Source organism: Crinia signifera, chromosome 8 (genome assembly GCF_055691185.1).
Source record: "Crinia signifera chromosome 8, ASM5569118v1, whole genome shotgun sequence".
Classification (NCBI taxonomy): domain Eukaryota; kingdom Metazoa; phylum Chordata; class Amphibia; order Anura; family Myobatrachidae; genus Crinia; species Crinia signifera.
In genome coordinates this window covers 12,738,014-12,764,243 of record NC_139224.1, presented here as the reverse complement: position 1 = coordinate 12,764,243, position 26,230 = coordinate 12,738,014, and the positions used below count along the sequence as shown (strand labels likewise).

Below are 26,230 nucleotides of genomic sequence, written 5' to 3'. Positions count from 1 at the left end.
CGTTAAGTCTCCATGAGGGTTTACTGGTGGAGATTTCAAATATATCAAAGGAAGTAACTAGTGCCGAGTGATCAGTCCACGTAAGAGGGACTATTGAGGCGCTCTGGGCGGACTGGGATAAGGAGGAGCAACCCAGGAACATATCTAAACGTGAGTAAACATCATGTGGTTTAGAAAAAAATGTATAGTCTCTAGTAGTGGGATGAAGACACCTCCATATATCATACAGGGCCGCCCCGGCAATGCAGTTGCGTAGCGTGGATGAGTTTGGGATTTGATTACCTTGTACAGGGCCAGATTTATCCATATGGGTGAGAACCGTATTGAAATCCCCTCCTATAAGTGTTTTGCCTCGTCTAAATACTTCAAGTACCCTGAAAAATTTCCTAAAAAATTTAGCTTGCCCAGTGTTAGGAGCGTATAAGTTGGCCAGTGTAACCTCTTCATGTCCAAATTTTCCTCTAATTATAAGATATCGACCTTCACTATCACATTTGGACTCTTGAAATTGGAAGGGGATAGAATTTCTAATAAGGGTAGCTACACCACATCGTTTAGTTGAATTATTTGAGTTGAAAAAAATGAAATATTTTCATGAAAAATAAGGGTTGTACAATGGAAATAGAGGATCGCTTAATCTGCCTCACATTGTCAATGGAAAAGTTTCTTTCTGAATAAATTTTAATACTGCCGTGGACTCCTGGAAGCATGGTCTCATGGAACTTTGTGCTCCAGTGGCTCTTACATCTAAAAGCTATCTTATCTGACTACTTTGAAGAATAAAACCCAAAGAATCTTTTTTTTTAAATAGCACTTGTCTTAATGTGCAATGAATATTTAGCTAGAATCACTGCCCCTGGCCAAATGGAAACTTTTTTGCAATGAGTACCCAGTTTAGTATTGGCAGTGGTAAGTCACTCCCAAGCTCATGTTGTGTTAATGTAGCTGAGGCCCTGTGGCCTAATGGATAAGGCATCAGCCTCCGAAGCTGGGGATTGTGGGTTCAAGTCCCACCTCGGTCGCTTCTCTTTAAAATTCATGCTGATATTTCCTCTTGGGTTATTTTGGTACACAACCATCTTTTGCCAAATCAATCTCATGTGATTGACTTGAAGCATCTGGAAAAAAAATGACAAATGTCCATGAAAGATAGGTGTTGAACAATGGAACAAAAGGACTGTTTAAGCTGCCTCACATTGTCAACTTAAAAGTTTCATTCTGAATAATTTTAAAAAGTGCCTTGGTCTCCTGGAACTTTGTTCTCTAGTTGCTCTTACATCTAAAAGCTATTTTATCTGACTACGTTGAAGAAGAAAACCCAAATATACTCGTTTCTTACTTATTGTGCAATGAATATGTAGCTAGATTCTCTGCCCCTGGCCGAATGGAAACTTTACACTTATGAGTACCCAGTCTAGGAATGGCAGGTGTATGTCACTCCCAAATTCACTTTCCAGGTCCAGCAGTTGAGGCCCAGTGGCCAAATGGAAAAGGCATCAGCCTCCGGAGCTGGGGATTGTGGGTCGCTTCTCATTAAATCCTTTCAAAGTCATGCTGATATTTCCTCTTGGGTTATCTTGATACATAACCATCTTTAAGCCAAATTGATTTCATGTGTTTGACTTACAGCAACTGAAAAAAATGAAATATTTCCATGAAAAATAAGGGTTGTACAATGGAAATAGAGGATTGTTTAATCTGCCTCACATTGTCAATGAAAAAGTTTCCTTCTGAATAATTTTTAATACTGCCGTGGACTCCTGGAAGCATGGTCTCATGGAACTTTGTGCTCCAGTGGCTCTTACATCTAAAAGCTATCTTATCTGACTACTTTGAAGAATAAAACCCAAAGAATCTTTTTTTTTAAATAGCACTTATCTTGATGTGCAATGAATATTTAGCTAGAATCACTGCCCCTGGCCAAATGGAAACTTTTTTGCAATGAGTACCCAGTTTAGTAATGGCAGCGGTGAGTCACTCCCAAGCTCATGTTGTGTTAAAGCAGCTGAGGCCCTGTGGCCTAATGGATAAGGCATCAGCCTCCGAAGCTGGGGATTGTGGGTTCAAGTCCCACCTGGATCACTTCTCATTTAAACCTTTGAAAGTCATGCTGATATTTCCTCTTGGGTTATTTTGGTACACAACCATCTTTAAGCCAAATTGATTTCATGTGATTGACTTACAGCAACTAAAAAAAATGAAATATTTCCATGAAAAATAAGGGTTGTACAATGGAAAGATAGGACTGTTTAATCTGCCTCACATTGTCAACGGAAAAGTTTCTTTCTGAATCATTTTAAATACTGCCGTGGACTCATGGAAGCATGGTCTCATGGAACTTTGTGCTCCAGTTGCTCTTACATCTAAAAGCTATCTTATCTGAATACTTTGAAGAATAAAGCCCAAAGAATCTTTTTTGGGAAATAGCAATTGCCTTAATGTGCAATGAATATTTAGCTAGAATCATTGCCCCTGGCCAAATGGAAACTTTTTTGCAATGAGTACCCAGTTTAGTAATGGCAGTGGTAAGTCACTCCCGAGCTCATGTTGTGTTAAAACAGCTGAGGCCCTGTGGCCTAATGGATAAGGCATCAGCCTCCGAAGCTGGGGATTGTGGGTTCAAGTCCCACCTGGGTCGCTTCTGTTTAAAAGTCATGCTGATATTTCCTCTTGGGTTATTTTGGTACACAACCATCTTTCAGCCAAATCAATCTCATGTGATTGACTTGAAGAATCTGGAAAAAAAATGACATATGTCCATGAAAGATAGGTGTTGAACAATGGAACGAAAGGACTGTTTAAGCTGCCTCACATTGTCAACTTAAAAGTTTCATTCTGAATAATTTTAAAAAGTGCCTTGGTCTCCTGGAACTTTGTACTCTAGTTGCTCTTACATCTAAAAGCTATCTTATCTGACTACGTTGAAGAAGAAAACCCAAATAAACTTGTTTCTTACTTATTGTGCAATGAATATGTAGCTAGATTCTCTGCTCCTGGCCGAATGGCAACTTTACACTTATGAGTACTCAGTCTAGGAATGGCAGGTGTATGTCACTCCCAAATTCACTTTCCAGGTCCAGCAGTTGAGGTCCATTGGCCAAATATATAAGGCATCAGCCTCCGGAGCTGGGGATTGTGGGTTGCTTCTCATTAAATCCTTGCAAGGTCATGCTGATATTTCCTCTTGGGTTATCTTGATACATAACCATCTTTAAGCCAAATTGATTTCATGTGATTGACTTACAGCAACTAAAAAAAATGAAATATTTCCATGAAAAATAAGGGTTGTACAATGGAAAGATAGGACTGTTTAATCTGCCTCACATTGTCAACGGAAAAGTTTCTTTCTGAATCATTTTAAATACTGCTGTGGACTCCTGGAAGCATGGTCTCATGGAACTTTGTGCTCCAGTGGTTCTTACATCTAAAAGCTATCTTATCTGACTACTTTGAAGAATAAAACCCAAAGAATCTTTTCTTGGAAATAGCAATTGCCTTAATGTGCAATGAATATTTAGCTAGAATCATTGCCCCTGGCCAAATGGAAACTTTTTTGCAATGAGTACCCAGTTTAGTAATGGCAGTGGTAAGTCACTCCCGAGCTCATGTTGTGTTGAAACAGCTGAGGCCCTGTGGCCTAATGGATAAGGCATCAGCTTCCGAAGCTGGGGATTGTGGGTTCAAGTCCCACCTGGGTCGCTTCTATTTAAAAGTCATGCTGATATTTCCTCTTGGGTTATTTTGGTACACAACCATCTTTCAGCCAAATCAATCTCATGTGTTTGACTTGAAGAATCTGGAAAAAAAAATGACATATGTCCATGAAAGATAGGTGTTGAACAATGGAACGAAAGGACTGTTTAAGCTGCCTCACATTGTTAACTTAAAAGTTTCATTCTGAATCATTTTAAAAAGTGCCTTGGTCTCCTGGAACGTTGTACTCTAGTTGCTCTTGCATCTAAAAGCTATCTTATCTGACTACGTTGAAGAAGAAAACCCAAATAAACTTGTTTCTTACTTATTGTGCAATATATATGTAGCTAGATTCTCTGCCCCTGGCCGAATGGCAACTTTACACTTATGAGTACCCAGTCTAGGAATGGCAGGTGTATGTCACTCCCAAATTCACTTTTCAGGTCCAGCAGTTGTGGCCCAGTGGCCTAATGGATAAGGCATCAGCCTCCGAAGCTGGGGATTGTGGGTTCAAGTCCCACCTGGGTCGCTTCTCTTTAAAATTCATGCTGATATTTCCTCTTGGGTTATTTTGGTACACAACCATCTTTAAGCCAAATCAATCTCATGTGATTTACTTGAAGCATCTGGAAAAAAAATGACATATGTCCATGAAAGATAGGTGTTGAACAATGGAACAAAAGGACTGTTTAAGCTGCCTCACATTGTCAACTTAAAAGTTTCATTCTGAATAATTTTAAAAAGTGCCTTGGTCTCCTGGAACTTTGTTCTCTAGTTGCTCTTACATCTAAAAGCTATTTTATCTGACTACGTTGAAGAAGAAAACCCAAATATACTCGTTTCTTACTTATTGTGCAATGAATATGTAGCTAGATTCTCTGCCCCTGGCCGAATGGAAACTTTACACTTATGAGTACCCAGTCTAGGAATGGCAGGTGTATGTCACTCCCAAATTCACTTTCCAGGTCCAGCAGTTGAGGCCCAGTGGTCAAATGGAAAAGGCATCAGCCTCCGGAGCTGGGGATTGTGGGTCGCTTCTCATTAAATCCTTTCAAAGTCATGCTGATATTTCCTCTTGGGTTATCTTGATACATAACCATCTTTAAGCCAAATTGATTTCATGTGTTTGACTTACAGCAACTGAAAAAAATGAAATATTTCCATGAAAAATAAGGGTTGTACAATGGAAATAGAGGATTGTTTAATCTGCCTCACATTGTCAATGGAAAAGTTTCCTTCTGAATAATTTTTAATACTGCCTTGGACTCCTGGAAGCATGGTCTCATGGAACTTTGTGCTCCAGTGGCTCTTACATCTAAAAGCTATCTTATCTTGTTGTGCAATGAATATTTAGCTAGAATCATTGCCCCTGGCCAAATGGAAACTTTTTTGCAATGAGTACCCAGTTTAGTATTGGCAGTGGTAAGTCACCCCCGAGCACATGTTGTGTTAAAGCAGCTGAGGCCCTGTGGCCTAATGGATAAGGCATCAGCCTCCGAATCTGGGGATTGTGGGTTCAAGTCCCACCTTGGTCGCTTCTCTTTAATTCTCATTAAAACCTTTAAAAGTCATGCTGATATTTCCTCTTGTGTTATTTTGGAACACTTTAAGCCAAATCAATCTCATGTGATTGACTTGAAGCATCTGGAAAAAAAATGACATATATCCATGAAAGGTAAGTGCTGAAAAATGAAACGAAAGGACTGTTTAAGCTGCCTCACATTGTCAACTTAAAAGTTTCATTCTGAATAATTTTAAAAAGTGCCTTGGTCTCCTGGAACTTTGTTCTCTAGTTGCTCTTACATCAAAAAGCTATCTTATCTGACTACGTTGAAGAAGAAAACCCAAATAAACTTGTTTCTTACTTATTGTGCAATGAATATGTAGCTAGATTCTCTGCCCCTGGCTGAATGGCAACTTTACACTTATGAGTACCCAGTCTAGGAATGGCAGGTGTATGTCACTCCCAAGTTCACTTTCCAGGTCCAGCAGTTGAGGCCCAGTGGCCAAATGGATAATGCATCAGCCTCCGGAGCTGGGGATTGTCGGTCACTTCTCATTAAATCCTTGCAAGGTCATGCTGATATTTCCTATTGGGTTATTTTAATACACAACCATCTTTAAGCCAAATTGATCTTATGTGATTGACTTAAAGCCGCTGAAAATAATGAAATATTTCCATGAAAAATAAGGGTTGTACAATGGAAAGATAGGACTGTTTAATGTGCCTCACATTGTCAACGGAAAAGTTTCTTTCTGAATCATTTGAAATACTGCCGTGGACTCCTGGAAGCATGGTCTCATGGAACTTTGTGCTCCAGTTGCTCTTACATCTAAAAGCTATCTTATCTGAATACTTTGAAGAATAAAGCCCAAAGAATCTTTTTTTGGAAATAGCAATTGCCTTAATGTGCAATGAATATGTAGCTAGAATAACTGCCCCTGGCCAAATGGAAACTTTTTTTCTAATTAGTACCAAGTATAGTAATGGTAGCGGTCAGTCACTCCCGTGCTCATGTTGCGTTGAAGCAGCTGAGGCCCTGTGGCCTAATGGATAAGGCATCAGCCTCCAAAGCTGGGGATTGTGGGTTCAAGTCCCACCTGGGTCGCTTCTATTTAAAAGTCATGCTGATATTTCCTCTTGGGTTTTTTTGGTACACAACCATCTTTAAACCAAATCAATTTCATTTGTTTGACTAGACGAATCTGGAAAAAAAATGACATATGTCCATGAAAGATAGGTGTTGAACAATGGAACGAAAGGACTGTTTAAGCTGCCTCACATTGTCAACTTAAAAGTTTCATTCTGAATAATTTTAAAAAGTGCCTTGGTCTCCTGGAACTTTGTACTCTAGTTGCTCTTACATCTAAAAGCTATCTTAAACCTTTAAGCCAAATCAATCTCATGTGTTTGATTTGAAAAATCTGGAAAAAAAATGACATATGTCCATGAAAGATAGGTGTTGAACAATGGAACGAATGGACTGCTTAAGCTGCCTCACATTGTCAACTTAAAAGTTTCATTCTGAATAATTTTAAAAAGTGCCTTGGTCTCCTGGAACTTTGTACTCTAGTTTCTCTTATATCTAAAAGCTATCTTATCTGACTACGTTGAAGAAGAAAACCCAAATAAAGTTGTTTCTTACTTATTGTGCAATGAATATGTAGCTAGATTCTCTGCCGCTGGCTGAATGGCAACTTTACACTTATGAGTACCCAGTCTAGGAATGACAGGTGTATGGCACTCCCAAATTCACTTTCCAGGTCCAGCAGTTGAGGCCCAGTGGCCAAATGGATAAGGCATCAGCCTCCGGAGCTGGGGATTGTCGGTCACTTCTCATTAAATCCTTGCAAGGTCATGCTGATATTTCCTATTGGGTTATTTTAATACACAACCATCTTTAAGCCAAATTGATCTTATGTGATTGACTTAAAGCTGCTGAAAAAAATGAAATATTTCCATGAAAAATAAGGGTTGTACAATGGAAAGATAGGACTGTTTAATCTGCCTCACAGTGTCAACTGAAAAGTTTGTTTCTGAATCATTTTAAATACTCCCGTGGACTCCTGGAAGCATGGTCTCATGGAACTTTGTGCTCCAGTGGCTCTTACATCTAAAAGCTATCTTATCTGAATACTTTGAAGAATAAAGCCCAAAGAATATTTTTTTGGAAATAGCAATTGCCTTAATGTGCAATGAATATTTAGCTAGAATCATTGCCCCTGGCCAAATGAAAACTTTTTTGCAATGAGTACCCAGTTTTGTAATGGCAGCGGTAAGTCACTCCCGAGCTCATGTTGTGTCAAAACAGCTGAGGCCCTGTGGCCTAATGGATAAGGCATCAGCTTCCGAAGCTGGGGATTGTGGGTTCAAGTCCCACCTGGGTCGCTTCTCTTTAATTCTCATTAAAACCTTTAAAAGTCATGCTGATATTTCCTCTTGGGTTATTTTGGTACACAACCATCTTTAAGCCAAATCAATTTCATGTGTTTGACTTGAAGAATCTGGAAAAAAATGACATATGTCCATGAAAGATAGGTGTTGAACAATGGAACGAAAGGACTGTTTAAGCTGCCTCACATTGTCAACTTAAAAGTTTCATTCTGAATAATTTTAAAAAGTGCCTTGGTCTCCTGGAACTTTGTACTCTAGTTGCTCTTACATCTAAAAGCTATCTTAAACCTTTAAGCCAAATCAATCTCATGTGTTTGACTTGAAGAATCTGGAAAAAAAATGACATATGTCCATGAAAGATAGGTGTTGAACAATGGAACGAAAGGACTGTTTAAGCTGCCTCACATTGTCAACTTAAAAGTTTCATTCTGAATAATTTTAACAAGTGCCTTGGTCTCCTGGAACTTTGTTCTCTAGTTGCTCTTACATCTTAAAGCTATCTTATCTGACTACGTTGAAGAAGAAAACCCAAATAAACTTGTTTCTTATTTAATGTGCAATATATATGTAGCTAGATTCTCTGCCCTTGGCCGAATCGAAACTTTACACTTATGAGTACACAGTCTAGGAATGGCAGGTGTATGTCACTCCTAAATTCACTTTCCAGTTCCGGCCGTTGAGGCCCAGTGTCCTAATGGATAAGGCATCAGCCTCCGGAGCTGGGGATTGTGGGTCGTTTCTCAATAAATCCTTGCAAGGTCATGCTGATATTTCCTCTTGGGTTATTTTGATATACAACCATCTTTAAGCCAAATTGATTTCATGTGATTGACTTACAGCAACTGAAAAAAATGAAATATTTCCATGAAAAATAAGGGTTGTACAATGGAAAGATAGGACTGTTTAATCTGCCTCACATTGTCAATGGAAAAGTTTCTTTCTGAATCATTTTAAATACTGCCGTGGACTCCTGGAAGCATGGTCTCATGGAACTTTGTGCTCCAGTTGCTCTTACATCTAAAAGCTATCTTATCTGAATACTTTGAAGAATAAAGCCCAAAGAATCTTTTTTTGGAAATAGCAATTGCCTTAATGTGCAATGAATATGTAGCTAGAATAACTGCCCCTGGCCAAATGGAAACTTTTTTCTAATGAGTACCAAGTTTAGTAATGGTAGCGGTAAGTCACTCCCGAGCTCATGTTGTGTTGAAGTAGCTGAGGCCCTGTGGCCTAATGGATAAGGCATCAGCCTCCGAAGCTGGGGATTGTGGGTTCCAGTCCCACCTGCGTCGCTTCTTTTTAAAAGTCATGCTGATATTTCCTCTTGGTTTTTTTTGGTACACAACCATCTTTAAGCCAAATCAATCTCATGTGTTTGACTTGAAGAATCTTGAAAAAAAATGACATATGTCCATGAAAGATAGGTGTTGAACAATGGAACGAAATGACTGTTTAAGCTGCCTCACATTGTCAACTTAAAAGTTTCATTCTGAATAATTTTAAAAAGTGCCTTGGTCTTCTGGAACTTTGTACTCTAGTTGCTCTTACATCTAAAAGCTATCTTATCTGACTACGTTGAAGAAGAAAACCCAAATAAACTTGTTTCTTACTTATTGTGCAATGAATATGTAGCTAGATTCTCTGCCCCTGACCGAATGGCAACTTTACACTTATGAGTACCCAGTCTTGGAATGGCAGGTGTATGTCACTCCCAAATTCACTTTCCAGGTCTAGCAGTTGAGGCCCAGTGGCCAAATGGATAAGGCATCAGCCTCCGGAGCTGGGGATTGTGGGACGCTTCTCATTAAATCCTTGCAAGGTCATGCTGATATTTCCTATTGGGTTATTTTGATACACAACCATCTTTAAGCCAAATTGATTTCATGTGATTGACTTACAGCAACTGAAAAAAATGAAATATTTCCATGAAAAATAAGGGTTGTACAATGGAAAGATAGGACTGTTTAATCTGCCTCACAGTGTCAACTGAAAAGTTTCTTTCTGAATCATTTTAAATACAGCCGTGGACTCCTGGAAGCATGGTCTCATGGAACTTTGTGCTCCAGTGGCTCTTACATCTAAAAGCTATCTTATCTGACTACTTTGAAGAATAAAACCCAAAGAATCTTTTTTTGGAAATAGCACTTGTCTTAATGTGCAATGAATATTTAGCTAGAATCATTGCCCCTGGCCAAATGGAAACTTTTTTGCAATGAGTACCCAGTTTAGAAATGGCAGTGGTAAGTCACTCCCGAGCTCATGTTGTGTTGAAGCAGCTGAGGCCCTGTGGCCTAATGGATAAGGCATCAGCCTCCGAAGCTGGGGATTGTGGGTTCAAGTCCCACCTGGGTCGCTTCTCTTTAATTCTCATTAAAACCTTTAAAAGTCATGCTGATTTTTCCTCTTGGGATATTTTGGTACACAACGATCTTTAAGCCAAATCAATTTCATGTGATTGACTTGAAGCATCTGGAAAAACAAATTACATATGTCCATGAAAGATAGGTGTTGAACAATAGAACGAAAGGACTGTTTAAGCTGCCTCACATTGTCAACTTAAAAGTTTCATTCTGAATAATTTTAAAAAGTGCCTTGGTCTCCTGGAACTTTGTTCTATAGTTGCTCTTACATCTAAAAGCTATCTTATCTGACTATGTTGAAGAAGAAAACCCAAATAAATTTGTTTCTTATTTAATGTGCAATATATATGTAGCTAGATTCTCTGCCCCTGGCCGAATGGAAACTTTACACTTATGAGTACACAGTCTAGGAATGGCAGGTGTATGTCACTCATAAATTCCCTTTCCAGGTCGAGCAGTTGAGGCCCAGTGGCCAAATGGATAAAGCATCAGCCTCCAGAACTGGGAATTGTGCGTTCAAGTCCCACCTGGGTCAATTCTCTTTTAAGCCTTTCAAAGTCATGCTGATATTTCCTCTTGGGTTATTTTGATACACAACCATCTTTAAGCCAAATTGATCTTATGTGATTGACTTAAAGCCGCTGAAAAAAATAAAATATTTCCATGAAAAATAAGGGTTGTACAATGGAAAGATAGGACTGTTTAATCTGCCTCACATTGTCAACGGAAAAGTTTCTTTCTGAATCATTTTAAATATGGCCGTGGACTCCTGGAAGCATGGTCTCATGGAACTTTGTGCTCCAGTTGCTCTTACATCTAAAAGCTATCTTATCTGAATACTTTGAAGAATAAAGCCCAAAGAATCTTTTTTTGGAAATAGCAATTGCCTTAATGTGCAATGAATATGTAGCTAGAATAACTGCCCCTGGCCAAATGGAAACTTTTTTCTAATGAGTACCAAGTTTAGTAATGGTAGCAGTAAGTCACTCCAGAGCTCATGTTGTGTTGATGTAGCTGAGGCCCTGTGGCCTAATGGATAAGACATCAGCCTCTGAAGCTGGGGATTGTGGGTTCAAGTCCCACCTGGGTCGCTTCTATTTAAAAGTCATGCTGATATTTCCTCTTGGGTTTTTTTGGTACAAAACCATCTTTAAAACAAATCAATTTCATTTGTTTGACTAGACGAATCTGGAAAAAAAATGACATATGTCCATGAAAGATAGGTGTTGAACAATGGAACGAAAGGTCTTCTGGAATACTTTGAAGAATAAAGCCCAAAGAATCTTTTTTTGGAAATAGCAATTGCCTTAATGTGCAATGAATATGTAGCTAGAATAACTGCCCCTGGCCAAATGGAAACTTTTTTCTAATGAGTACCAAGTTTAGTAATGGTAGTGGTAAGTCACTCCCGAGCTCATGTTGTGTGGAAGTAGCTGAGGCCCTGTGGCCTCCGAAGCTGGGGATTGTGGGTTCAAGTCCAACCTGGGTCGCTTCTATTTAAAAGTCATGCTGATATTTCCTCTTGGGTTATTTTGGTACACAACCATCTTTAAGCCAAATCAATCTCATGTGTTTGACTTGAAGAATCTGGAAAAAAAATGACATATGTCCATGAAAGATAGGTGTTGAACAATGGAACGAAAGGACTGTTTAAGCTGCCTCACATTGTCAACTTAAAAGTTTCATTCTGAATAATTTTAAAAAGTGCCTTGGTCTTCTGGAACTTTGTACTCTAGTTGCTCTTACATCTAAAAGCTATCTTATCTGACTACGTTGAAGAAGAAAACCCAAATAAACTTGTTTCTTACTTATTGTGCAATGAATATGTAGCTAGATTCTCTGCCCCTGACCGAATGGCAACTTTACACTTATGAGTACCCAGTCTAGGAATGGCAGGTGTATGTCACTCCCAAATTAACTTTCCAGGTCTAGCAGTTGAGGCCCAGTGGCCAAATGGATAAGGCATCAGCCTCCGGAGCTGGGGATTGTGGGTCGCTTCTCATTAAATCCTTGCAAGGTCATGCTGATATTTCCTCTTGGGCTATTTTGATACACAACTATCTTTAATCCAAATTGATTTCATGTTATTGACTTACAGCAACTGAAAAAAATGAAATATTTCCATGAAAAATAAGGGTTGTACAATGGAAAGATAGGACTGTTTAATCTGCCTCACATTGTCAACTGAAAAGTTTCTTTCTGAATCATTTTAAATACTGCCGTGGACTCCTGGAAGCATGGTCTCATGGAACTTTGTGCTCCAGTGGCTCTTACATGTAAAACCTATCTTATCTGACTACTTTGAAGAATAAAATCCAAAGAATCTTTTTTTGGAAATAGTACTTGTCTTAATGTGCAATGAATATTTAGCTAGAATCATTGCCCCTGGCCAAATGGAAACTTTTTTTGCAATGAGTACCCAGTTTAGAAATGGCAGTGGTAAGTCACTCCCGAGCTCATGTTGTGTTGAAGCAGCTGAGGCCCTGTGGCCTAATGGATAAGGCATCAGCCTCCGAAGCTGGGGATTGTGGGTTCAAGTCCCACCTGGGTCGCTTCTCTTTAATTCTCATTAAAACCTTTAAAAGTCATGCTGATATTTCCTCTTGGGTTATTTTGGTACACAACCATCTTTAAGCCAAATCAATCTCATGTGTTTGACTTGAAGAATCTGGAAAAAAAATGACATATGTCCATGAAAGATAGGTGTTGAACAATGGAACGAAAGGACTGTTTAAGCTGCCTCACATTGTCAACTTAAAAGTTTAATTCTGAATAATTTTAAAAAGTGCCTTGGTCTTCTGGAACTTTGTACTCTAGTTGCTCTTACATCTAAAAGCTATCTTATCTGACTACGTTGACTAGCTAGAATCATTGCCCCTGGCCAAATGGAAACTTTTTTGCAATGAGTACCCAGTTTAGTAATGGCAGTGGTAAATCACTCCCGAGCTCATATTGTGTCAAAGCCGCTGAGGCCCTGTGGCCTAATGGATAAGGCATCAGCCTCCGAAGCTGTGGATTGTTCAAGTCCCACCTTGGTCGCTTCTCTTTAATTCTCATTAAAACCTTTAAAAGTCATGCTGATATTTCCTCTTGGGTTATTTTGGTACACAACCATCTTTAAGCCAAATCAATTTCATGTGTTTGACTTGAAGAATCTGGAAAAAAAATGACATATGTCCATGAAAGATAGGTGTTGAACAATGGAACGAAAGGACTGTTTAAGCTGCCTCACATTGTCAACTTAAAAGTTTCATTCTGAATAATTTTAAAAAGTGCCTTGGTCTCCTGGAACTTTGTACTCTAGTTGCTCTTACATCTAAAAGCTATCTTAAACCTTTAAGCCAAATCAATCTCATGTGTTTGACTTGTAGAATCTGGAAAAAAAATGACATATGTCCATGAAAGATAGGTGTTGAACAATGGAACGAATGGACTGTTTAAACTGCCTCACATTGTCAACTTAAAAGTTTCATTCTGAATAATTTTAAAAAGTGCCTTGGTCTTCTGGAACTTTGTACTCTAGTTGCTCTTACATCTAAAAGCTATCTTATCTGACTACGTTGAAGAAGAAAACCCAAATAAACTTGTTTCTTACTTATTGTGCAATGAATATGTGGCTAGATTCTCTGCCCCTGGCCGAATGGCAACTTTACACTTATGAGTACCCAGTCTAGGAATGGCAGGTGGATAAGGCATCAGACTCCGAAGCTGGGGATTGTGGGTTCAAGTCCCACCTGGGTCGCTTCTCTTTAATTCTCATTAAAACCTTTAAAAGTCATGCTGATATTTCCTTTTGGGTTATTTTGGTACACAACCATCTTTAAGCCAAATCAATTTCATGTGATTGACTTGAAGCATCTGGAAAAAAAAATTACATATGTCCATGAAAGATAGGTGTTGAACAATGGAACAAAAGGACTGTTTAAGCTGCCTCACATTGTCAACGGAAAAGTTTCTTTCTGAATCATTTTAAATACTGCCGTGGACTCCTGGAAGCATGGTCTCATGGAACTTTGTGCTCCAGTTGCTCTTACATCTAAAAGCTATCTTATCTGAATACTTTGAAGAATAAAGCACAAAGAATCTTTTTTTGGAAATAGCAATTGCCTTAATGTGCAATGAATATGTAGCTAGAATAACTGCCCCTGGCCAAATGGAAACTTTCTAATGAGTACCAAGTTTAGTAATGGTAGCGGTAAGTCACTCCCGAGCTCATGTTGTGTTGAAGCAGCTGATTCCCTGTGGCCTAATGGATAAGGCATCAGCCTCCGAAGCTGGGGATTGTGGGTTCAAGTCCCACCTGGGTTGCTTCTATTTAAAAGTCATGATGATATTTCCTCTTGGGTTATTTTGGTACACAACCATCTTTAAGCCAAATCAATCTCATGTGTTTGACTTGAAGAATCTGGAAAAAAAATGACATATGTCCATGAAAGATAGGTGTTGAACAATGGAATGAAAGGACTGTTTAAGCTGCCTCACATTGTCAACTTAAAAGTTTCATTCTGAATAATTTTAAAAAGTTCCTTGGTCTCCTGGAACTTGTACTCTAGTTGCTCTTACATCTAAAAGCTATCTTATCTGACTACGTTGAAGAAGAAAACCCAAATAAACTTGTTTCTTACTTGTTGTGCACTAAATATGTAGCTAGATTCTCTGCCTCTGGCCGAATGGCAACTTTACACTTATGAGTACCCAGTCTAGGAATGGCAGGTGTATGTCACTCCCAAATTCACTTTCCAGGTCCATCAGTTGAGGCCCAGTGGCCAAATGGATAAGGCATCAGCCTCCGGAGTTGGGGATTGTGGGTCGCTTCTCATTAAATCCTTGCAAGGTCATGCTGATATTTCCTCTTGGGTTATTTTGATACACAACTATCTTTAAGCCAAATTGATTTCATGTGATTGACTTACAGCAACTGAAATAAATGAAATATTTCCATGAAAAAATAAGGGTTGTACAATGGAAAGATAGGACTGTTTAATCTGCCTCACATTGTCAACTGAAAAGTTTCTTTCTGAATCATTTTAAATACTGCCGTGGACTCCTGGAAGCATGGTCTCATGGAACATTGTGCTCCAGTGGCTCTTACATCTAAAAGCTATCTTATCTGACTACTTTGAAGAATAAAACCCAAAGAATCTTTTTTTGGAAATAGCACTTGTCTTAATGTGCAATGAATATTTAGCTAGAATCATTGCCCCTGGCCAAATGGAAACTTTTTTGCAATGAGTACCCAGTTTAGAAATGGCAGTGGTATGTCACTCCCGAGCTCATGTCGTGTTGAAGCAGCTGAGGCCCTGTGGCCTAATGGATAAGGCATCAGCCTCCGAAGCTGGGGATTGTGGGTTCAAGTCCCACCTGGGTCGCTTCTCTTTAATTCTTATTAAAACCTTTAAAAGTCATGCTGATATTTCCTCTTGGGTTATTTTGGTACACAACCATGTTTAAGCCAAATCAATCTCATGAGTTTGACTTGAAGAATCTGTAAAAAAAAGGACATATGTCCATGAAAGTTAGGTGTTGAACAATCGAACAAAAGGACTGTTTAAGCTGCCTCACATAGTTAACTTAAAAGTTTCATTCTGAATAATTTTAAAAAGTGACTTGGTCTCCTGGAACTTTGTTCTCTAGTTGCTCTTACATCTAAAAGCTATCTTATCTGACTACGTTGAAGAAGAAAACCCAAATAAACTTGTTTCTTATTTAATGTGCAATATATATGTAGCTAGATTCTCTGCCCCTGGCCAAATGGAAACTTTACACTTATGAGTACACAGTCTAGGAATGGCAGGTGTATGTCACTCCTAAATTCACTTTCCAGGTCCAGCAGTTGAGGCCCAGTGGCTTAATGGATAAGGCATCAGCCTCCGAATCTGGGAATTGTGCGTTTAAGTCCCACCTGGGTCAATTCTATTTTAAGCCTTTCAAAGTCATGCTGATATTTCCTCTTGGGTTATTTTGATACACAACCATCTTTAAGCAAAATTGATCTTATGTGATTGACTTAAAGCTGCTGAAAAAAATGAAATATTTCCATGAAAAAATAAGGGTTGTACAATGGAAAGATAGGACTGTTTAATCTGCCTCACATTGTCAACGGAAAAGTTTCTTTCTGAATCATTTTAAATACTGCCGTGGACTCCTGGAAGCATGGTCTCATGGAACTTTGTGCTCCAGTGGCTCTTACATCTAAAAGCTATCTTATCTGACTACTTTGAAGAATAAAACCCAAAGAATCTTTTTTTGGAAATAGCACTTGTCTTAATGTGCAATGAATATTTAGCTAGAATCATTGCCCCTGGCCAAATGGAAACTTTTTTGCAATGAGAACCAAGTTTACTAATGGCAGTGGTAAGTCACTCCCGAGCTCATATTGTGTAAAAGCAGCTGAGGCCCTGTGGCCTAATGGATAAGGCATCAGCCTCCGAAGCTGGGGATTGTGGGTTCAAGTCCCACCTGGGTCGCTTCTCTTTAATTCTTATTAAAACCTTTAAAAGTCATGCTGATATTTCCTCTTGGGTTATTTTGGTATACAACCATCTTTAAGCCAAATCAATCTCATGTGATTGACTAGAAACATCTGAAAACAAAAATGACATATGTCCATGAAAGATAGGTGGTGAAAAATGGAAAGAAAGGACTGTTTAAGCTGCCTCACATTGTCAACTTAAAAGTTTCATTCTGAATAATTTTAAAAAGTGCCTTGGTCTCCTGGAACTTTGTACTCTAGTTGCTCTTACATCTAAAAGCTATCTTATCTGACTACGTTGAAGAAGAAAACCCAAATAAACTTGTTTCTTACTTGTTGTGCACTAAATATGTAGCTAGATTCTCTGCCTCTGGCCGAATGGCAACTTTACACTTATGAGTACCCAGTCTAGGAATGGCAGGTGTATGTCACTCCCAAATTCACTTTCCAGGTCCATCAGTTGAGGCCCAGTGGCCAAATAGATAAGGCATCAGCCTCTGGAGTTGGGGATTGTGGGTCGCTTCTCATTAAATCCTTGCAAGGTCATGCTGATATTTCCTCTTGGGTTATTTTGATACACAACCATCTTTAAGCCAAATTGATTTCATGTGATTGACTTACAGCAACTGAAATAAATGAAATATTTCCATGAAAAAATAAGGGTTGTACAATGGAAAGATAGGACTGTTTAATCTGCCTCACATTGTCAACTGAAAAGTTTCTTTCTGAATCATTTTAAATACTGCCGTGGACTCCTGGAAGCATGGTCTCATGGAACATTGTGCTCCAGTGGCTCTTACATCTAAAAGCTATCTTATCTGACTACTTTGAAGAATAAAACCCAAAGAATCTTTTTTTGGAAATAGCACTTGTCTTAATGTGCAATGAATATTTAGCTAGAATCATTGCCCCTGGCCAAATGGAAACTTTTTTGCAATGAGTACCAAGTTTAGTAATGGTAGTGGTAAGTCACTCCCGAGCTCATGTTGTGTGGAAGTAGCTGAGGCCCTGTGGCCTCCGAAGCTGGGGATTGTGGGTTCAAGTCCCACCTGGGTCGCTTCTCTTTAATTCTTATTAAAACCTTTAAAAGTCATGCTGATATTTCCTCTTGGGATATTTTGGTACACAACCATGTTTAAGCCAAATCAATCTCATGAGTTTGACTTGAAGAATCTGTAAAAAAAAGGACATATGTCCATGAAAGTTACAGTAGGTGTTGAACAATCGAACAAAAGGACTGTTTAAGCTGCCTCACATAGTCAACTTAAAAGTTTCATTCTGAATAATTTTAAAAAGTGACTTGGTCTCCTGGAACTTTGTTCTCTAGTTGCTCTTACATCTAAAAGCTATCTTATCTGACTACGTTGAAGAAGAAAACCCAAATAAACTTGTTTCTTATTTAATGTGCAATATATATGTAGCTAGATTCTCTGCCCCTGGCCAAATGGAAACTTTACACTTATGAGTACACAGTCTAGGAATGGCAGGTGTATGTCACTCCTAAATTCACTTTCCAGGTCCAGCAGTTGAGGCCCAGTGGCTTAATGGATAAGGCATCAGCCTCCGAATCTGGGAATTGTGCGTTTAAGTCCCACCTGGGTCAATTCTCTTTTAAGCCTTTCAAAGTCATGCTGATATTTCCTCTTGGGTTATTTTGATACACAACCATCTTTAAGCAAAATTGATCTTATGTGATTGACTTAAAGCTGCTGAAAAAAATGAAATATTTCCATGAAAAAATAAGGGTTGTACAATGGAAAGATAGGACTGTTTAATCTGCCTCACATTGTCAACTGAAAAGTTTCTTTCTGAATCATTTTAAATACTGCCGTGGACTCCTGGAAGCATGGTCTCATGGAACATTGTGCTCCAGTGGCTCTTACATCTAAAAGCTATCTTATCTGACTACTTTGAAGAATAAAACCCAAAGAATCTTTTTTTGGAAATAGCACTTGTCTTAATGTGCAATGAATATTTAGCTAGAATCATTGCCCCTGGCCAAATGGAAACTTTTTTGCAATGAGTACCCAGTTTAGAAATGGCAGTGGTAAGTCACTCCCGAGCTCATATTGTGTAAAAGCAGCTGAGGGCCTGTGGCCTAATGGATAAGGCATCAGCCTCCGAAGCTGGGGATTGTGGGTTCAAGTCCCACCTGGGTCGCTTCTCTTTAATTCTTATTAAAACCTTTAAAAGTCATGCTGATATTTCCTCTTGGGTTATTTTGGTATACAACCATCTTTAAGCCAAATCAATCTCATGTGATTGACTAGAAACATCTGAAAACAAAAATGACATATGTCCATGAAAGATAGGTGGTGAAAAATGGAAAGAAAGGACTGTTTAAGCTGCCTCACATTGTCAACTTAAAAGTTTCATTCTGAATAATTTTAAAAAGTGCCTTGGTCTCCTGGAACTTTGTACTCTAGTTGCTCTTACATCTAAAAGCTATCTTATCTGACTACGTTGAAGAAGAAAACCCAAATAAACTTGTTTCTTACTTGTTGTGCACTAAATATGTAGCTAGATTCTCTGCCTCTGGCCGAATGGCAACTTTACACTTATGAGTACCCAGTCTAGGAATGGCAGGTGTATGTCACTCCCAAATTCACTTTCCAGGTCCATCAGTTGAGGCCCAGTGGCCAAATAGATAAGGCATCAGCCTCCGGAGTTGGGGATTGTGGGTCGCTTCTCATTAAATCCTTGCAAGGTCATGCTGATATTTCCTCTTGGGTTATTTTGATACACAACTATCTTTAAGCCAAATTGATTTCATGTGATTGACTTACAGCAACTGAAATAAATGAAATATTTCCATGAAAAAATAAGGGTTGTACAATGGAAAGATAGGACTGTTTAATCTGCCTCACATTGTCAACTGAAAAGTTTCTTTCTGAATCATTTTAAATACTGCCGTGGACTCCTGGAAGCATGGTCTCATGGAACATTGTGCTCCAGTGGCTCTTACATCTAAAAGCTATCTTATCTGACTACTTTGAAGAATAAAACCCAAAGAATCTTTTTTTGGAAATAGCACTTGTCTTAATGTGCAATGAATATTTAGCTAGAATCATTGCCCCTGGCCAAATGGAAACTTTTTTGCAATGAGTACCCAGTTTAGAAATGGCAGTGGTAAGTCACTCCCGAGCTCATGTCGAGTTGAAGCAGCTGAGGCCCTGTGGCCTAATGGATAAGGCATCAGCCTCCGAAGCTGGGGATTGTGGGTTCAAGTCCCACCTGGGTCGCTTCTCTTTAATTCTTATTAAAACCTTTAAAAGTCATGCTGATATTTCCTCTTGGGATATTTTGGTACACAACCATGTTTAAGCCAAATCAATCTCATGAGTTTGACTTGAAGAATCTGTAAAAAAAAGGACATATGTCCATGAAAGTTACAGTAGGTGTTGAACAATCGAACAAAAGGACTGTTTAAGCTGCCTCACATAGTCAACTTAAAAGTTTCATTCTGAATAATTTTAAAAAGTGACTTGGTCTCCTGGAACTTTGTTCTCTAGTTGCTCTTACATCTAAAAGCTATCTTATCTGACTACGTTGAAGAAGAAAACCCAAATAAACTTGTTTCTTATTTAATGTGCAATATATATGTAGCTAGATTCTCTGCCCCTGGCCAAATGGAAACTTTACACTTATGAGTACACAGTCTAGGAATGGCAGGTGTATGTCACTCCTAAATTCACTTTCCAGGTCCAGCAGTTGAGGCCCAGTGGCTTAATGGATAAGGCATCAGCCTCCGAATCTGGGAATTGTGCGTTTAAGTCCCACCTGGGTCAATTCTCTTTTAAGCCTTTCAAAGTCATGCTGATATTTCCTCTTGGGTTATTTTGATACACAACCATCTTTAAGCAAAATTGATCTTATGTGATTGACTTAAAGCTGCTGAAAAAAATGAAATATTTCCATGAAAAAATAAGGGTTGTACAATGGAAAGATAGGACTGTTTAATCTGCCTCACATTGTCAACTGAAAAGTTTCTTTCTGAATCATTTTAAATACTGCCGTGGACTCCTGGAAGCATGGTCTCATGGAACATTGTGCTCCAGTGGCTCTTACATCTAAAAGCTATCTTATCTGACTACTTTGAAGAATAAAACCCAAAGAATCTTTTTTTGGAAATAGCACTTGTCTTAATGTGCAATGAATATTTAGCTAGAATCATTGCCCCTGGCCAAATGGAAACTTTTTTGCAATGAGTACCCAGTTTAGAAATGGCAGTGGTAAGTCACTCCCGAGCTCATGTCGTGTTGAAGCAGCTGAGGCCCTGTGGCCTAATGGATAAGGCATCAGCCTCCGAAGCTGGGGATTGTGGGTTCAAGTCCCACCTGGGTCGCTTCTCTTTAATTCTTATTAAAACCTTTAAAAGTCATGCTGATATTTCCTCTTGGGTTATTTTGGTACACAACCATGTTTAAGCCAAATCAATCTCATGAGTTTGACTTGAAGAATCTGTAAAAAAAAGGACATATGTCCATGAAAGTTAGGTGTTGAACAATCGAACAAAAGGACTGTTTAAGCTGCCTCACATAGTTAACTTAAAAGTTTCATTCTGAATAATTTTAAAAAGTGACTTGGTCTCCTGGAACTTTGTTCTCTAGTTGCTCTTACATCTAAAAGCTACTTTATCTGACTACGTTGAAGAAGAAAACCCAAATAAACTTGTTTCTTATTTAATGTGCAATATATATGTAGCTAGATTCTCTGCCCCTGGCCAAATGGAAACTTTACACTTATGAGTACACAGTCTAGGAATGGCAGGTGTATGTCACTCCTAAATTCACTTTCCAGGTCCAGCAGTTGAGGCCCAGTGGCTTAATGGATAAGGCATCAGCCTCCGAATCTGGGAATTGTGCGTTTAAGTCCCACCTGGGTCAATTCTATTTTAAGCCTTTCAAAGTCATGCTGATATTTCCTCTTGGGTTATTTTGATACACAACCATCTTTAAGCAAAATTGATCTTATGTGATTGACTTAAAGCTGCTGAAAAAAATGAAATATTTCCATGAAAAAATAAGGGTTGTACAATGGAAAGATAGGACTGTTTAATCTGCCTCACATTGTCAACGGAAAAGTTTCTTTCTGAATCATTTTAAATACTGCCGTGGACTCCTGGAAGCATGGTCTCATGGAACTTTGTGCTCCAGTGGCTCTTACATCTAAAAGCTATCTTATCTGACTACTTTGAAGAATAAAACCCAAAGAATCTTTTTTTGGAAATAGCACTTGTCTTAATGTGCAATGAATATTTAGCTAGAATCATTGCCCCTGGCCAAATGGAAACTTTTTTGCAATGAGAACCAAGTTTACTAATGGCAGTGGTAAGTCACTCCCGAGCTCATATTGTGTAAAAGCAGCTGAGGCCCCGTGGCCTAATGGATAAGGCATCAGCCTCCGAAGCTGGGGATTGTGGGTTCAAGTCCCACCTGGGTCGCTTCTCTTTAATTCTTATTAAAACCTTTAAAAGTCATGCTGATATTTCCTCTTGGGTTATTTTGGTATACAACCATCTTTAAGCCAAATCAATCTCATGTGATTGACTAGAAACATCTGAAAACAAAAATGACATATGTCCATGAAAGATAGGTGGTGAAAAATGGAAAGAAAGGACTGTTTAGGCTGCCTCACATTGTCAACTTAAAAGTTTCATTCTGAATAATTTTAAAAAGTGCCTTGGTCTCCTGGAACTTTGTACTCTAGTTGCTCTTACATCTAAAAGCTATCTTATCTGACTACGTTGAAGAAGAAAACCCAAATAAACTTGTTTCTTACTTGTTGTGCACTAAATATGTAGCTAGATTCTCTGCCTCTGGCCGAATGGCAACTTTACACTTATGAGTACCCAGTCTAGGAATGGCAGGTGTATGTCACTCCCAAATTCACTTTCCAGGTCCATCAGTTGAGGCCCAGTGGCCAAATAGATAAGGCATCAGCCTCCGGAGTTGGGGATTGTGGGTCGCTTCTCATTAAATCCTTGCAAGTTCATGCTGATATTTCCTCTTGGGTTATTTTGATACACAACTATCTTTAAGCCAAATTGATTTCATGTGATTGACTTACAGCAACTGAAATAAATGAAATATTTCCATGAAAAAATAAGGGTTGTACAATGGAAAGATAGGACTGTTTAATCTGCCTCACATTGTCAACTGAAAAGTTTCTTTCTGAATCATTTTAAATACTGCCGTGGACTCCTGGAAGCATGGTCTCATGGAACATTGTGCTCCAGTGGCTCTTACATCTAAAAGCTATCTTATCTGACTACTTTGAAGAATAAAACCCAAAGAATCTTTTTTTGGAAATAGCACTTGTCTTAATGTGCAATGAATATTTAGCTAGAATCATTGCCCCTGGCCAAATGGAAACTTTTTTGCAATGAGTACCCAGTTTAGAAATGGCAGTGGTAAGTCACTCCCGAGCTCATGTCGAGTTGAAGCAGCTGAGGCCCTGTGGCCTAATGGATAAGGCATCAGCCTCCGAAGCTGGGGATTGTGGGTTCAAGTCCCACCTGGGTCGCTTCTCTTTAATTCTTATTAAAACCTTTAAAAGTCATGCTGATATTTCCTCTTGGGATATTTTGGTACACAACCATGTTTAAGCCAAATCAATCTCATGAGTTTGACTTGAAGAATCTGTAAAAAAAAGGACATATGTCCATGAAAGTTACAGTAGGTGTTGAACAATCGAACAAAAGGACTGTTTAAGCTGCCTCACATAGTCAACTTAAAAGTTTCATTCTGAATAATTTTAAAAAGTGACTTGGTCTCCTGGAACTTTGTTCTCTAGTTGCTCTTACATCTAAAAGCTATCTTATCTGACTACGTTGAAGAAGAAAACCCAAATAAACTTGTTTCTTATTTAATGTGCAATATATATGTAGCTAGATTCTCTGCCCCTGGCCAAATGGAAACTTTACACTTATGAGTACACAGTCTAGGAATGGCAGGTGTATGTCACTCCTAAATTCACTTTCCAGGTCCAGCAGTTGAGGCCCAGTGGCTTAATGGATAAGGCATCAGCCTCCGAATCTGGGAATTGTGCGTTTAAGTCCCACCTGGGTCAATTCTCTTTTAAGCCTTTCAAAGTCATGCTGATATTTCCTCTTGGGTTATTTTGATACACAACCATCTTTAAGCAAAATTGATCTTATGTGATTGACTTAAAGCTGCTGAAAAAAATGAAATATTTCCATGAAAAAATAAGGGTTGTACAATGGAAAGATAGGACTGTTTAATCTGCCTCACATTGTCAACGGAAAAGTTTCTTTCTGAATCATTTTAAATACTGCCGTGGACTCCTGGAAGCATGGTCTCATGGAACTTTGTGCTCCAGTGGCTCTTACATCTAAAAGCTATCTTATCTGACTACTTTGAAGAATAAAACCCAAAGAATCTTTTTTTGGAAATAGCACTTGTCTTAATGTGCAATGAATATTTAGCTAGAATCATTGCCCCTGGCCAAATGGAAACTTTTTTGCAATGAGAACCAAGTTTACTAATGGCAGTGGTAAGTCACTCCCGAGCTCATATTGTGTAAAAGCAGCTGAGGCCCTGTGGCCTAATGGATAAGGCATCAGCCTCTGAAGCTGGGGATTGTTGGTTCAAGTCCCACCTGGGTCGCTTCTCTTTAATTCTTATTAAAACCTTTAAAAGTCATGCTGATATTTCCTCTTGGGTTATTTTGGTACACAACCATCTTTAAGCCAAATCAATCTCATGTGATTGACTAGAAACATCTGAAAACAAAAATGACATATGTCCATGAAAGATAGGTGGTGAAAAATGGAAAGAAAGGACTGTTTAAGCTGCCTCACATTGTCAACTTAAAAGTTTCATTCTGAATAATTTTAAAAAGTGCCTTGGTCTCCTGGAACTTTGTTCTCTAGTTGCTCTTACATCTAAAAGCTATCTTATCTGACTACGTTGAAGAAGAAAATCCAAATAAACATATTTCTTACTTAATGTGCAATGAATATGTAGCTAGATTCTCTGCCCCTGGCCGAATGGAAACTTTACACTTATGAGTACCCAGTCTAGGAATGGCAGGTGTATGTCACTCCCCACCTTTGTCGCTTCTCATTAAAGCCTTTCAAAGCTTCTTCAAAGCCTTTCAAAGCTGGGTCGCTTCTCATTAAAGCCTCTCAAATTCATGCTGATATTTCCTCTTGGGTTATTTTGATACACAACCATCTTTAAGCCAAATTGATTTCATGTGACTGACTTACAGCAACTGAAAAAAATGAAATATTTCCATAAAAAATAAGGGTTGTACAATGGAAATAGAGGATCGTTTAATGTGCCTCACATTGTCAACGGAAAAGTTTCCTTCTGAATAATTTTTAATACTGCCGTGGACTCCTGGAAGCATGGTCTCATGGAACTTTGTGCTCCAGTGGCTCTTACATCTAAAAACTATCTTATCTGACTACTTTGAAGAAGAAAACCCAAAGAAACTTATTTTGGAAATAGCATCTATCTTTATCGGCCATGAATATGTAGCTAGATTCTCTGCCCGTGGCCGAAAGGAACCTTTACACTTATGAGTACCTAGGAATGGCATTTGTATGTCCCTCCTAAATTCACTGTTTAGGTACAACAGCTGAGGGTAGATTTAGACACTAATGGGGGGACTTATGGTAAGGCTGCAGGGAAGGGTATTTGTATGCATTTAGAAGGGGGTTTAGGGTGTGGGGTGAGGGGTTAAGTTTAGGCAGCAAGGTATGAGGATCAGGGTTAGGTACGAGCAATGAAGGTTAGTCTGCAGCTGCTCTGGAGGGCGGGCAAGCAGTTAGGCCGCTAGAAGGGAATGTTACGGTGAGCAGTGTAGTTATACTTAACTGACCCATGACACTGAACACCGGTAATCTGTATGTTTCCCATATATATATATATATATATTTATATATGGTACTTGTTTCCTAGCACGGCCACACCGATGTTGATCGGGTCGGTCGCATCGTCGCATCGATCACATCGCATGCTACCGACGAGATGGTCCCGATTTTTACATTGATTGAAATGTGAATAGGGTCCCTGGGACCCTATTTTACATTGGATTCAATGTAAAAGTCTCCCCAGACCAAAATTTTAACCCCCTCAATGGCATCCCACGATTGACGCCAACCCGAAGCGTGGCGAGCGTAGCGAGCCCGCGAGGGGCGGCGGTACGCGTCCTCCAACCTTTTCATACCCCTACTATCCACGTCGGCGTGGAAAATGAGGGATTCTGTGAAAACCAAATCACGTTCAGGTAGAACAACAAAAATTTCAGCCACAACTGCCAGGAAAATTGTTCAGGATGCAAAGAAAAATCTACAAATAACTTTGCTGAAATATAGCGTTTTTTTCTTAGAAGCCATTCCGACGGCTTCACCAATATGCATGTAAAGAAACCAAAAGAGAAAAAGCGCACAATGAGCTATACATTTAAATTCCTTTATGTAAGAAAGCTCACATACATGTAGGTTTAAGAATAACAGCTTGCCCGCATGAAATCAGTGCAGTCATATATCACCCTCCGTCTGCCCCTTAGCGCCAAACAGCTTCTCTACGCCGTCAGCAGGGATCATAGTTGCCGCACACCAAAATGACATCACCGCTTTAGCCACTCCCAACGCGTGTCGTCACAGGGATTGGACTCCGACAGAGGGAGATATACAGTATGACTGCACTGATTTCATGCTGGCAAGCTGTTATTCTTAAACCTACATGTATGTGAGGCTTTCTTACTTACATAAACATACATAAACTTACATTTACATAAAATAATTGAAATGTATAGCTTATTGTGCGTTTTTTCTCT

General features: G+C 39.0%; 16 non-coding genes across 16 annotated transcripts; all 16 read left to right on the top strand.

Moving 5' to 3' along the window:
* Window positions 1–949: 949 nt before the first annotated feature.
* TRNAR-CCG (transfer RNA arginine (anticodon CCG)) lies at window positions 950–1,022 on the top strand. The gene has a single exon. It is a non-coding gene; the product is annotated as a tRNA-Arg (tRNA).
* Window positions 1,023–2,009: 987 nt separating this feature from the next.
* On the top strand, window positions 2,010–2,082 carry TRNAR-CCG (transfer RNA arginine (anticodon CCG)). Its single transcript has one exon. It is a non-coding gene; the product is annotated as a tRNA-Arg (tRNA).
* Window positions 2,083–2,565: 483 nt separating this feature from the next.
* Window positions 2,566–2,638, top strand: TRNAR-CCG (transfer RNA arginine (anticodon CCG)). The gene has a single exon. It is a non-coding gene; the product is annotated as a tRNA-Arg (tRNA).
* Window positions 2,639–3,626: 988 nt separating this feature from the next.
* On the top strand, window positions 3,627–3,699 carry TRNAR-CCG (transfer RNA arginine (anticodon CCG)). Its single transcript has one exon. It is a non-coding gene; the product is annotated as a tRNA-Arg (tRNA).
* Window positions 3,700–4,149: 450 nt separating this feature from the next.
* On the top strand, window positions 4,150–4,222 carry TRNAR-CCG (transfer RNA arginine (anticodon CCG)). Its single transcript has one exon. It is a non-coding gene; the product is annotated as a tRNA-Arg (tRNA).
* A 2,007-nt stretch (window positions 4,223–6,229) lies between these two features.
* Window positions 6,230–6,302, top strand: TRNAW-CCA (transfer RNA tryptophan (anticodon CCA)). Its single transcript has one exon. It is a non-coding gene; the product is annotated as a tRNA-Trp (tRNA).
* A 1,207-nt stretch (window positions 6,303–7,509) lies between these two features.
* Window positions 7,510–7,582, top strand: TRNAR-CCG (transfer RNA arginine (anticodon CCG)). Its single transcript has one exon. It is a non-coding gene; the product is annotated as a tRNA-Arg (tRNA).
* Window positions 7,583–9,868: 2,286 nt separating this feature from the next.
* On the top strand, window positions 9,869–9,941 carry TRNAR-CCG (transfer RNA arginine (anticodon CCG)). Its single transcript has one exon. It is a non-coding gene; the product is annotated as a tRNA-Arg (tRNA).
* Window positions 9,942–12,427: 2,486 nt separating this feature from the next.
* TRNAR-CCG (transfer RNA arginine (anticodon CCG)) lies at window positions 12,428–12,500 on the top strand. The gene has a single exon. It is a non-coding gene; the product is annotated as a tRNA-Arg (tRNA).
* Window positions 12,501–15,244: 2,744 nt separating this feature from the next.
* On the top strand, window positions 15,245–15,317 carry TRNAR-CCG (transfer RNA arginine (anticodon CCG)). The gene has a single exon. It is a non-coding gene; the product is annotated as a tRNA-Arg (tRNA).
* Window positions 15,318–16,342: 1,025 nt separating this feature from the next.
* Window positions 16,343–16,415, top strand: TRNAR-CCG (transfer RNA arginine (anticodon CCG)). Its single transcript has one exon. It is a non-coding gene; the product is annotated as a tRNA-Arg (tRNA).
* A 2,092-nt stretch (window positions 16,416–18,507) lies between these two features.
* TRNAR-CCG (transfer RNA arginine (anticodon CCG)) lies at window positions 18,508–18,580 on the top strand. The gene has a single exon. It is a non-coding gene; the product is annotated as a tRNA-Arg (tRNA).
* Window positions 18,581–19,589: 1,009 nt separating this feature from the next.
* Window positions 19,590–19,662, top strand: TRNAR-CCG (transfer RNA arginine (anticodon CCG)). The gene has a single exon. It is a non-coding gene; the product is annotated as a tRNA-Arg (tRNA).
* A 1,030-nt stretch (window positions 19,663–20,692) lies between these two features.
* On the top strand, window positions 20,693–20,765 carry TRNAR-CCG (transfer RNA arginine (anticodon CCG)). Its single transcript has one exon. It is a non-coding gene; the product is annotated as a tRNA-Arg (tRNA).
* A 1,025-nt stretch (window positions 20,766–21,790) lies between these two features.
* Window positions 21,791–21,863, top strand: TRNAR-CCG (transfer RNA arginine (anticodon CCG)). Its single transcript has one exon. It is a non-coding gene; the product is annotated as a tRNA-Arg (tRNA).
* Window positions 21,864–22,872: 1,009 nt separating this feature from the next.
* TRNAR-CCG (transfer RNA arginine (anticodon CCG)) lies at window positions 22,873–22,945 on the top strand. Its single transcript has one exon. It is a non-coding gene; the product is annotated as a tRNA-Arg (tRNA).
* Window positions 22,946–26,230: the final 3,285 nt, after the last annotated feature.